Genomic DNA, 10,593 nt, shown 5'->3' with positions numbered 1-10,593 from the left:
CAGAAACACACATATCACAAGGTTATGTATTGACTGATGCAACTGTTGTGAGAGATACCTGCAGCTTGAAGCAGTGGTTTGGTATTCTCTAATCCCTTGTTTGTGAGACTCTCTCGAACTTAACTAGAGTGAGTAAGGGGACTTGACTGTACTTTGTCAAAAGTAATTTGAACCTCTTATAAATTTATATTATAAATGTTGAAGTTCCTTTATGAGATATAAAAATGTTATTTCATGCAAACTTTCTCTGCACTCATCTCTATTACTTGTGCTTGGTATATACTCACAGTAGAATCTTTCGCATGTCATAAGAAGAATTTATGCTTTCAAGTCACAGATAACAGCTTGAATTCCAGTTCTTCTCAGAAGAGTTGAATGTCCTTGAACAAATTGCTTAATTTCTCTGTGTTTTCATTTCCCATGTCCATGAACTGGAGGTAGTGAATGCCTGCCTATCCCACAGCCAGATATTATTTACTATTATTTATTAGATATTTACTAAACTAGTTTCTTAACTTTGAATTCCAGTAACTTGAGTAGAATATGTCTTATTAACACTTCTACCTGCAGACAAAGTGTCTTTTTCTTATAAGATTTTATTTTCTTTCTTATTTCAAGAAAAATTTATTATATGCTTAAATAGTTGTCCAGTTTTATTATTTCAACTTACTTCTGTGGTTACTCCAGTTATGTGTGTATTACAGCACATGTAGTATTATGCATGCATGTTCACTTAGTCATGTCTGACTCTCTGCAACCCCAGGGCTCTGTCCAGGCTCCTCTGTTCATGGACTTCTCCAGGCAAGAATACTGGAGTGGGTTGCCATTCCCTTCTCCAGGGGACCTTCCTGACCCAAGGATCGAACCTGTGTCTCCTGTATTGACAGGCCGTGTTCTTTACCACTGAGCCACCTGGGAAGCCCATGTAGCATCATAAATGTAGGCATTTCCAGAGAGCTTTTGTGCAAAGAGGAACTTGAAATTATCCATCTTATCAATTTTTAAAATCAGTTTTCGTCTTATTATGTTGATGTTTATAGATATCAACCTGAAAACAGATCACTGGTCTGAATATTCAGGGGACTAACTGTATCACTAATTAGTCACACTGGGATCTTTCAGACCGAACAATAAGTAGTGCAGACAATGACTGCCATTAAGGATGGGCAGGCTTTTGGTCCTGCCACTTCAGAACAGAAGAAAAATACCTTTGTATGTCCAGCCTTTCAGAGCCGGAGGAACGCCTTAGGAGGTATGAGAAAATCTTTTTTTAGCCAATTATTTAATAAATGAAGTTTTACTTTATTTTAAAAAATATTTTCTATAAAGTCCATATATTACCAATTATATCACCTAAAGCTTTACATGAAATAATATTATTGGCATGATGTTTATATGCTAGGCAATAAATAGTCATATTTTGCATGCATTCTTACATGAAGCAAGTTGCTTTATAAATTTGCTCTTCTAGGTTATCCTGGAGCTGGTCACTTGGAATCCTTTTGCATTTTGCTTTCTTTAAGGGAAGGTTACATATTAATATCTCAAGCCTATAAGCAAAGCATCGTGAAATTCTGAGTTGATGATTAAAATAAACTCAAATCATCTGAGACTAATGACATTAAAATATACGTTTTCCTTTTTCTCTCATTCACTTTAAACTTCTTAGGAAATTCATGTACATCAAGCAGCCTTCATGAGGATGTAGTTCCTTCAAAGGAAAATCCAATTGCAAAGCCAAACAGATCACACGTTCCTGTGAAAACTATTGCTTCTTTTCCTGTTAAGGTACTATAAACTCAGTCTGAGGACGAGAACTTTATCTCTAGTAACTGTCTTATTCTGCCCACATATTGATCCCCTTAGAGGGTGGTTGTATTCTTCTCTCTTGAAGATCTCTAATTCAGATAAATGTCAAAACTACTGAAGAGAAATTTCAACCTTTTTTGGTGACCCTTAAATAGAGTTATTTATGCCTACTTGTCGCTTTCAGTTAATTTGGTTTTCCTGGTGGGCTGCATTACATGGGATTGCAGAGTGGTACATAACTGAGCCGTTGAATGTGCACACGTGCGTCCTTGGAAATGTTCGGCATATTTTTTTTCAGACCTGTGTGCGTGCTCAGGTGCTCAGTCATGTCTGACTCTTGGCAACACTATAGACTTTAGCCCTCCAGGGTCCTCTGTCCATGGGATTTCCCAGGCAAGAATACTGGAGTGCGTTGCCATTTCCTGCTCCAGGGGATCTTCCCAGCCCAGGGATCGAACCCCCCAAGTCTCCTGCATTGGCAGGTGGATTCTTTACCACAGAGCCACCTGGGAAGGACCCTGCGTCTATAGCTATGATTGATTTAAGCCATCTCAGATTTTTTTCAGAGCAGAGATTGATACTGGAATGTGCCTTTCAAGACACATGAAGTGAGGGGTATATAAGTGTAAGTATTTGAGAGAGATACCAGGGTATGTGACAGAGAGACATTCAGAAAGTAATGCCCACAAGTAATAAGATAGTACAGCCTTAACTCTTTAGTCATTTTTCCCTTACTTGTGGCAGTGATTTTTTTTTTCTTTTTACCAAGTATTCTTTGTCAGGAAACTGTCAGTTTTACGATTTTTTTCCGCCCCTAAAAGTGAGGTAGATTAACTCAGCCTCGAATTCCACAGTCTCATCAAGTCCTTCAGAAGGAGTGCTCCCCTTGTTTCTGGCTGGCATCATTTGAACTTTCATTTATTCATTTTTGACTGTGCTGGGTCTTCGTTGCTGCTTGAGCTCTGCTCTAGTTGTGTGAGCAGGGGCTTCTCTCCAGCTGCGGCGGGCAGGCTCTCCATCGCAGTGGCTTGTTGCGGAACTCGGGCTTCAGTACTTGGGGCGCGGGCTTAGAGCCAGGCCCAACAGCTGCGGTGCCTAGGCTTAGGTGGTCTGCAGCATGTGGCATCTTCCTGGATCAGGGGTCGAACCTGTGTCTCTGGCATTGCAGGTGTATTCTTTACCACTGAGCCACCAGGGAAGCCCCTAGTTGTATCATTTTAATATTGAATGTGCATGGATCGTTCATAAATTTTAAGTCCAAACATTTTTTCCCAACACAGTGGTAACTTAAAGGCATTAGGATATATATTTGTTTTAAGAATGATAAACTACGCACCTTCTTGCGTGCTGATCTAAGGACCTAATCTGGATGTGGAAGCAGCAGAGGGATGAGATGAGTAATCAGATCAGCCTTAATAATGGTGGACACACCTGAAGCTATCACGTTGTTCATCGGCTATGTTCAGTCATGCCTGACTCTTTGCGACCCCATGGACTATATAGCCTGCCAGGCTCCTCTGTCCACAGGATTTCTCAGGCAAAAATGCCAGAGTGGGTTGCCAGTCTCCATAATCGGTTCTACTCCAATACAAAATAAAAAGTTTAAAAAAAAAAGGGTGGCCATATAGGCAGCCATCTATCTCATTTCCTCTTTTGTGAGTATAGATAATTTATACCTTGCATTTATTCTACTTCTAATGAATTTAAAACTTGAAATAATTTTTAAATTTAATTTTGACATAAAGCTCACCTAAGATAGCTTTACCCCTGGGCACATGGTTGGAATGTGTCTGGGGGTAAAGAAAACACACATATTCTTTTTTCCTCTAATCAGTAATTTTATATTTCTCAAGATGGTGAAATACAAGGTGGCTCATCGGAAGCAGGCTTTAGGAGCATCAGAATCCGCACCCAAATTTCCTGATGAAGTAAGACAATGTTATGTCACCCTCTCTTTTGAGAAGTATTTGAAAGTTCATAAAACAGAGGATGAGACATTTAAGAAGGTCAGTACTACATAGTATATCTGAACACACACACGCACTCTCTTAGTAACAATTGCACTGAATGAAGAGCTCGTGGGGCACAATTACCAGAGAAATTTATTCAGTTTATTGCCACTGCTGTTTTGAAGCCAGGCTGTGGGCCTGGGTTTTCCCTGTCTTGAATGGCTTCTCTGGTCTTGCGTGCGTGCTGAGTCGCTTCGGTCGTGTCTGACCCCTTGCAATCCCATGGACTATAGCCCACCAGGCTTCTCTGTCCACGGGCTTCTCCAGGCAAGACTGGAGAGCGTTGCCACTTCCTCCTCCAGGGGCTCGTCCTAACCCAGGGATTGAACCTGCATCCCTTAAGTCTCCTGCACTGCAGGCAGGTTCTTTACCACTAGTGCCACCTGGGAGAGTTGTAAAAAGTACTCTGGTAACTTTTATTGATAAAAACTGTCTTCATCCCGTCAATTCCTATCTAGGCCAGTAGTATATTAACTTGAGTTGTGTCTCCCTACCTTATATACTGTCTGGTGAGCCACAGTCTTCACCGATCCCTGTTACATACACCTGCTCATGGCTCATTTATAAGCCATGTCTGGCTTCTTGCAGCACCTGTGTTTGTAGTTCAGTCAGTTCATTTCAGTTGCTCAGTCATGTCCGACTCTCTGCGACCCCATGGACTGCAGTATGCCAGGCCTCCCTGTCCATCACCAACTCCCAGAGTTTACTCAAACTCATGTCCATAGCGTCAGTGATGCCGTCCAACCATCTCATCGTCTGTCATCCTCTTCTCCTCCTGCCTTCAATCTTTCCCACCATCAGGGTCTTTTCCAATGAGTCAGCTCTTCTCATCAGGTGGCCAAAGTATTGGAGTTTCAGGTTCAGCATCAGTCCTTCCCATGAACACTCAGGACTGATCTTCTTTAGGATGGACTGGTTGGATCTGCTTGTAGTCCAAGGGACTCTCAAGAGTCTTCTCCAACACCACAGTTCAAAAGCATCAATTCTTCAGTGCTCAGCTTTCTTTATAGTCCAGCTATCACATCCATACATGACTACTGGAAAAACCATAGCTTTGACTATACTGACCTTTGTCAGCAAAGTAATGTCTCTGCTTTTTAATATACTGTCTAAGTTGGCCAAAGCTTTTCTTCCATGGAGCACGTGTCTTTTAATTTCATGACTTCAGTCACCATTTGCAGTGATTTTAGAGTCCAAGAAGATAAAGTCTGTCACTCTTTGCATTGTTTCTCCATCTATTTGCCATGAAGTGATGGAACCAGATGCCATGATCTTTGTTTTTTGAATGTTGAGTTTTAAGCTACCTTTTTCACTCTCCTCTTTCACTTTCATCAAGAGGCTCTTTAGTTCTTCTTCACTTTCTGCCATAAGGGTGGTGTTATCTGCATATCTGAGGTTGTTGATATTTCTCCTGGCAATCTTGATTCCAGCTTGTCCTTCATCCAGCCCGACATTTCACATGATATACTCTGCATACACGTTAAATAAGCAGGGTGACAATAGACAGCCTTGACGTACTCCTTTCCCGATTTGGAGCCAATCTGTTATTCTATGTCCATTTCTAACTGTTACTCTTGTCCTGCATACAGATTTCTCAGGAGGCAGGTCAGGTGGTCAGGCATTCCTGTCTCTTGAAGGATTTTCCACAGTTTGTTGTGATCCCCACAGTCACAGGCTTTGGTGTGATCAATAAAGCAGAAGTAGATGTTTTTCTGGGATTCTCTGTAGTTGCTACTCAAAACAATTTTTTTTTTTTTTTTTTTTACCAAATTGAAACCTTTGAAATCAGTGGCAATAGCTGTAGTTGCTACCCTATGCACTTTTTAAAAATCCAGTGTGGAGAGGTGAGGGCTGTGGCTTACTAGATAGAGTCGTTGTCATTTAGTCGCTCATTTGCATCTGACTTTTTTGTTACCCATGGACTGTAGCCCACCAGGCTCCTCTGTCCAGAGGATTTCGCAGGCAAGAATGCTGGAGTGGGTTGCCTTTTCCTTCTTGAGGGCATCTTCTAGACCAAGGGATTGAACCCACGTCTCCTGCTTGGCAGGTGGATTCTTTACAACTGAGCCACCAGGGAAGCCCATTCTAGATAGAGTGAGTCCCATCTAAAGGCAAGCAGATACTTCTCAGCTCCATCTGATTATTGCAGCTTGGAAATTCAAGTTCAGAATTTACAGGTTTCTCATCTTTCAATACTTTCTATTTTAAAATCTCTGTTTAAAACACTGTTAAACACATGTCTGAGCCCTAGATTTGGGCTTTGTGTGGCCCTTCCGCTGAGGCAAATTCAGATGACTCTGGAGGTTATTTTTAGTTAGTTATTTATTTTAATTATATTTTATTTTTAATTGGAGGACAGTTACTTTACAGTATTGTGATGGTTTCTGCTGTACATCAACATGAATCAGCTACACGTGTAATATGCCCCCTCCCTCTAGACACCATGAGGGAGCTTCCCTGCTGGCCCAGTGGTAAAGAAGATGCCTGCAAATGCAGGAGACATGAGTTCAGTCCCTAATCCAGAAAGCTCCCACGTGCTTCAGAGCAACAGCCTGGGCCACCACTCCTGAACCTGTGCTCTCGGGCCTGCGCCCTGCAACGAGAGAAGCCGCCGCAGAGAGAAACGCGTGTGCCACAGCTGGAGAGTAGCCCATGCTCGCTGCAACCAAGGCCGAGTCCCTGCAGCAGTGAAGACTCGGCACAACCAGAAGACGCCTAGGAAAGAAGGTAACATTAAAAAACGCACCATGGGTGGATGCAGGAAGAGGCAGCTTTCAGATCAATGTGAAAAAGACCTTTATAACTGATAGTGAAGAGAGAGTCACTCAGTCGTGTCCGACTCTTTGCGACCCCATGGACTATACAGTCCGTGGAATTCTCCAGGCCAGAATACTGGAGTGGGTAGCCTTTCCCTTCTCCAGGGGATCTTCCCAACCCAGGGATCGAATCCAAGTCTCCTGCATTGCAGACAGATTCTTTACCAGCTGAGCCACCAGGGAAACCTGCTTTACATATTCTGGATACAGCTCTCTTTATTAAACATTAGCAAAAGTGCTGTCTGTGGGTTTTCTTCTCACTTTCTTGATGCTATCAATTGCAGCACAAAGTTTTTCACCATGATGTATTCTAATTTATCTTTCTTGTGGTCTTAGTATCCTATATAAGATAACTAAGTCATATAGTTATTTTTTTTTTCCTAAGAGGTTGACAGTTGTAGTTTTATACTTAAGTGTATGATTATTTAGAACTGATTTTTGCATAATGTGTGAGGTAGAGGTCCAAGTTAACTCTTTTGAATGTGGATATCCAGTTTCATAGCATCACTTATTCAAAAGATTGTTTTTTTCCTCAATTTTCTTATCACTTCTGTTGAAACGTAGCTGTAAATATAAGTGTAACTGACCATAATTTTTTTCTGTGATTCCATTCCGTTGATCTCTATTTCTGTTCTTATGCTAGTGCTGTCCAGTTTTAATTACTGTAGCTTTGTAGTAAGTATTGAAATTTAAAGTGTGAGGTCTTTAAATTTGTTGTTCTTTTTCAACACCATTTTGGTCCCTGGCCTATCCATGTAACTTAGGATCAGCTTGTATTTCTCAAAAATATTGAGTTAGGATTTTGATAGAGGTTATTTTCAATCAGTAGATCAATTTGTGGAGTATTACCATTTAACAATATTCAGTCTTAGAACCGTGAACATGAAATGTCTTTACATTTATTTAGACCTTCTTTAATTCCTTTCAACAGTTTTTGTATTTTTTTCAGAGTACAAGTCTTGAAGTGCCTTTGTTAAGTTGATTCCTATGTGTTTTAATCTTTTTTAAAGTTCCTCATGTTAGGGGGGAAAGCTTTCCATTTTTCTTCATTAAGTACAATAGTAACTGTTGGGTTTTTGTACATGACCTTTCTCAATTTCATTTAAATTTTCTAACATATTGGCGTATAGTTGTTTATAGTATTCCTTTATGACTCTTTATTTCTGCAAGTTCTGTAGTGATGTCTTCTTTCATTATTGATTTTAATAATTTGAGTCTTCCCTTTTTTTGGTCAATCTAGCTAAAGTTTTATCAATTTGGTTGATCTTTTCAAAGAATTCAACTTTAGTTTTGTTGATTGTCTCTATTTTTAATTATTTTTTAAAGTTTAATCTTAATTGAATGATAATTGCTTATAATATTGTACTGATTTCTGCCATACATCAACTTGAATCAGTAGGTATACATATGTCCCCTGTGTCTTGAACCTCCCTCCTACCTCCCACCCCTTTAATTCTTTATTTTACTTCCAGTCTGGTGTTTATCATTTGATTCCTTTTTCTTTCTTTGGGTTTAGTTTCCCATTAAAATTCTAGTTTCTTAAGGTGGAAGACAAAGTCACTGATTTGAAATCTTTTGATATAGCTATTTACAATATTATTTTTCCTCTAAGCATTATTTTAGGTGAATCCTGTAAGTTGTATGTCATGTTTCCATTTTCATTCATCTCAAAGAATCATTTCCTTTTTATTTTTTCTTCCATCTGTTTGTTATTTAGGAATGTGTAATTTAATTGCCACTTATTTATGAATTTCTTAAATATTCTGCTGTCTATAATATAGTACCATTGTGGTCAGAGGACATTCTTTGTATGGTATTAGTCCTTTTAAATTTACTGAGGATTATTTTATGACTTACTGCTCTACGAAAATGTTTTATAATCTGCCATAGAAAATATTCTATGTGTACTTGAAAAGTATATTCTTAGAAGTATATGTATTTTCTTGCTGTGTGGAGTGTTCCATAGATGTCTATGAGGTATAGTCACTTCATAGTTGAAGTATTGCACTTTTTCTTGGTTTTCTGACTTATATCTATTATTGAAAGTGTGGTATTGAAGTCTCCAATTGATTGTTGAATTATTGTTTACTCAATTCTTTCAGTTTTGCTTTGTGCATTTTGGTCTTTTGGTATAAGATGCATGTTTGTTTATAATCATTTTGTCTTCCTAATGGATTGACCCTCTTAGCATTATAAAATATATTTCTTTGTCTCTAGTAACAACTTCTGTTTTAAAGGTTATATTGTCTGTCATTGGTGTAGCTGCTCCAAATATCTTTGAGTTAATGCTTACAGAGTATCTCAGTTTGCTTCCTTTTGCTTTCAGCCTCTTTGGTCTTTGAGTTTAGTGTGTATCTTGTAGACAGCATATAGTTGACTCATATTTTTCCCTATTCTTCCAAATGTAAATAGAGTGTTTAATCTATTTACATTTAATTCAGTGACTAATAACTAATAAATAGGATTTTACTGTGTGATTTTTATGTCTTGTGCCTCTTTATTTCCTCTACAGTTGTTGCTTTCTTTCGTGTTAAATATTTTCTAGTTCACTGTTTAATTGCCCAGGTCATTTCTTTGATTATATCTTTGAATTGTGTTCTTACTGTTTAGAGTAAGGATTATAGTTACCATTTTAATTTGTGACAATCTAGTTCAAATTAAAACTAACTTAATTTTAGTAGTATTCAGGAAATTGCTCTTGTAAATCTCCCTTTCTGTCATTCCTTTTTACCACTGCTGCTGCTAAGTCACTTCAGTCGTGTCCGACTCTATGCAATCCCATAGACGGCAGCTCACCCGGCTCCACCGTCCCTGGGATTCTCCAGGCAAGAACACTGGAGTGGGTTGCCATTGCCTTCTCCGTTTTTACCACTACTGTCATATAAATTGCATCATATATTATAAACCTATAATTCAATTTTATAATTCTTGCTTTATTATCTCTTAGCGATTACAAAAACATATTTATTCTTTTGTGTATTTTCCTGTGGAATTACATTTACCAGTGTTTTTCATTTCTTCATGTGGATTCAAATAACCTTTTACTATCCTTTTCAGACTGAAAGAATCCCTTTAACATTTCTTGCAAAATAGATCTGCTAGTGACAGATTCCATCAGAGTTTATCTGTGCGTGCTAATTCACTTCAGTTGTGTGCAGTTCTTTGCGACCGTATGGACAGTAGCCCACCAGGCTCCTCTGTCCATGGGATTCTCCAGGCAAGAATACTGGAGTGGATTGCCTTGTCCTCCTCCAGGGGATCTTCTCCACCCAGGGCTCGAGCCCACGTCTCTTACATCTCCTGCATTAGCAGGTGGCTTCTTTACCACTAGTGCCATTTGGATTTATCTGGGAATGCCTTAATTTCCTCTACATTGTAAAGCAGAGTTTAGCTGGATATAGAATTCTTGGTTAATAGTTATTTTCTTTCAACACTTAGAGGTGTCATTTCACTGTTCTCATGGTTTCTGATGAGAAATCAGCTTTTATCTTATTAAGGATTCTTTAAACATGATGCCATTTTTCTGTTAATACTTTCAAGATTTTCTTTTTGTCTTTCACTTCGGTCAGTTTGACTGTGGCATGCCTAGGTGTAACTCTCTGTAAATAAATTCTACTTGGAGTTTGTTGAGCATCACAGATGTATGGATTAATATTTTACATAATATGCAGGAAGTTTAAGACAATTATTTCTTTAGTATTTTCTGCTCCTTTCTCTTTCTGTGCAACTCACATTATATGTATATAGGTCTGTTTGATGGTGTCCCATAGGCATCTGACACGCTGTTAATTTTTGTTGGTTCTTTTTTCTTATTCACAAACTGAATAATCTGTATTGATTTGTCTTTAGGGTCACTGTTTATTTCTTCTGCTAGTTTACATCTGTAGTTGAACCCCTACAGTGAATTGTTCATGTAATTTTTGCACCTTTTAACTTCAGAACTTCGATTATTTTTCTAT

The 10,593-nt window shown here is 38.8% G+C and overlaps 1 long non-coding RNA gene across 1 annotated transcript; it reads left to right on the top strand.

Annotated features, from left to right (window-relative positions):
• Window positions 1-1,031: 1,031 nt before the first annotated feature.
• Window positions 1,032-4,624, top strand: LOC139039431 (uncharacterized). Its single transcript, XR_011492695.1, has 3 exons — window positions 1,032-1,252; window positions 1,670-1,788; window positions 3,663-4,624. It is a non-coding gene; the product is annotated as an uncharacterized lncRNA (long non-coding RNA).
• Window positions 4,625-10,593: the final 5,969 nt, after the last annotated feature.

Source organism: Odocoileus virginianus, chromosome 18 (genome assembly GCF_023699985.2).
Source record: "Odocoileus virginianus isolate 20LAN1187 ecotype Illinois chromosome 18, Ovbor_1.2, whole genome shotgun sequence".
Taxonomy (NCBI): Eukaryota; Metazoa; Chordata; class Mammalia; order Artiodactyla; family Cervidae; genus Odocoileus; species Odocoileus virginianus.
This window is presented reverse-complemented; position numbering and strand designations above follow the sequence as displayed.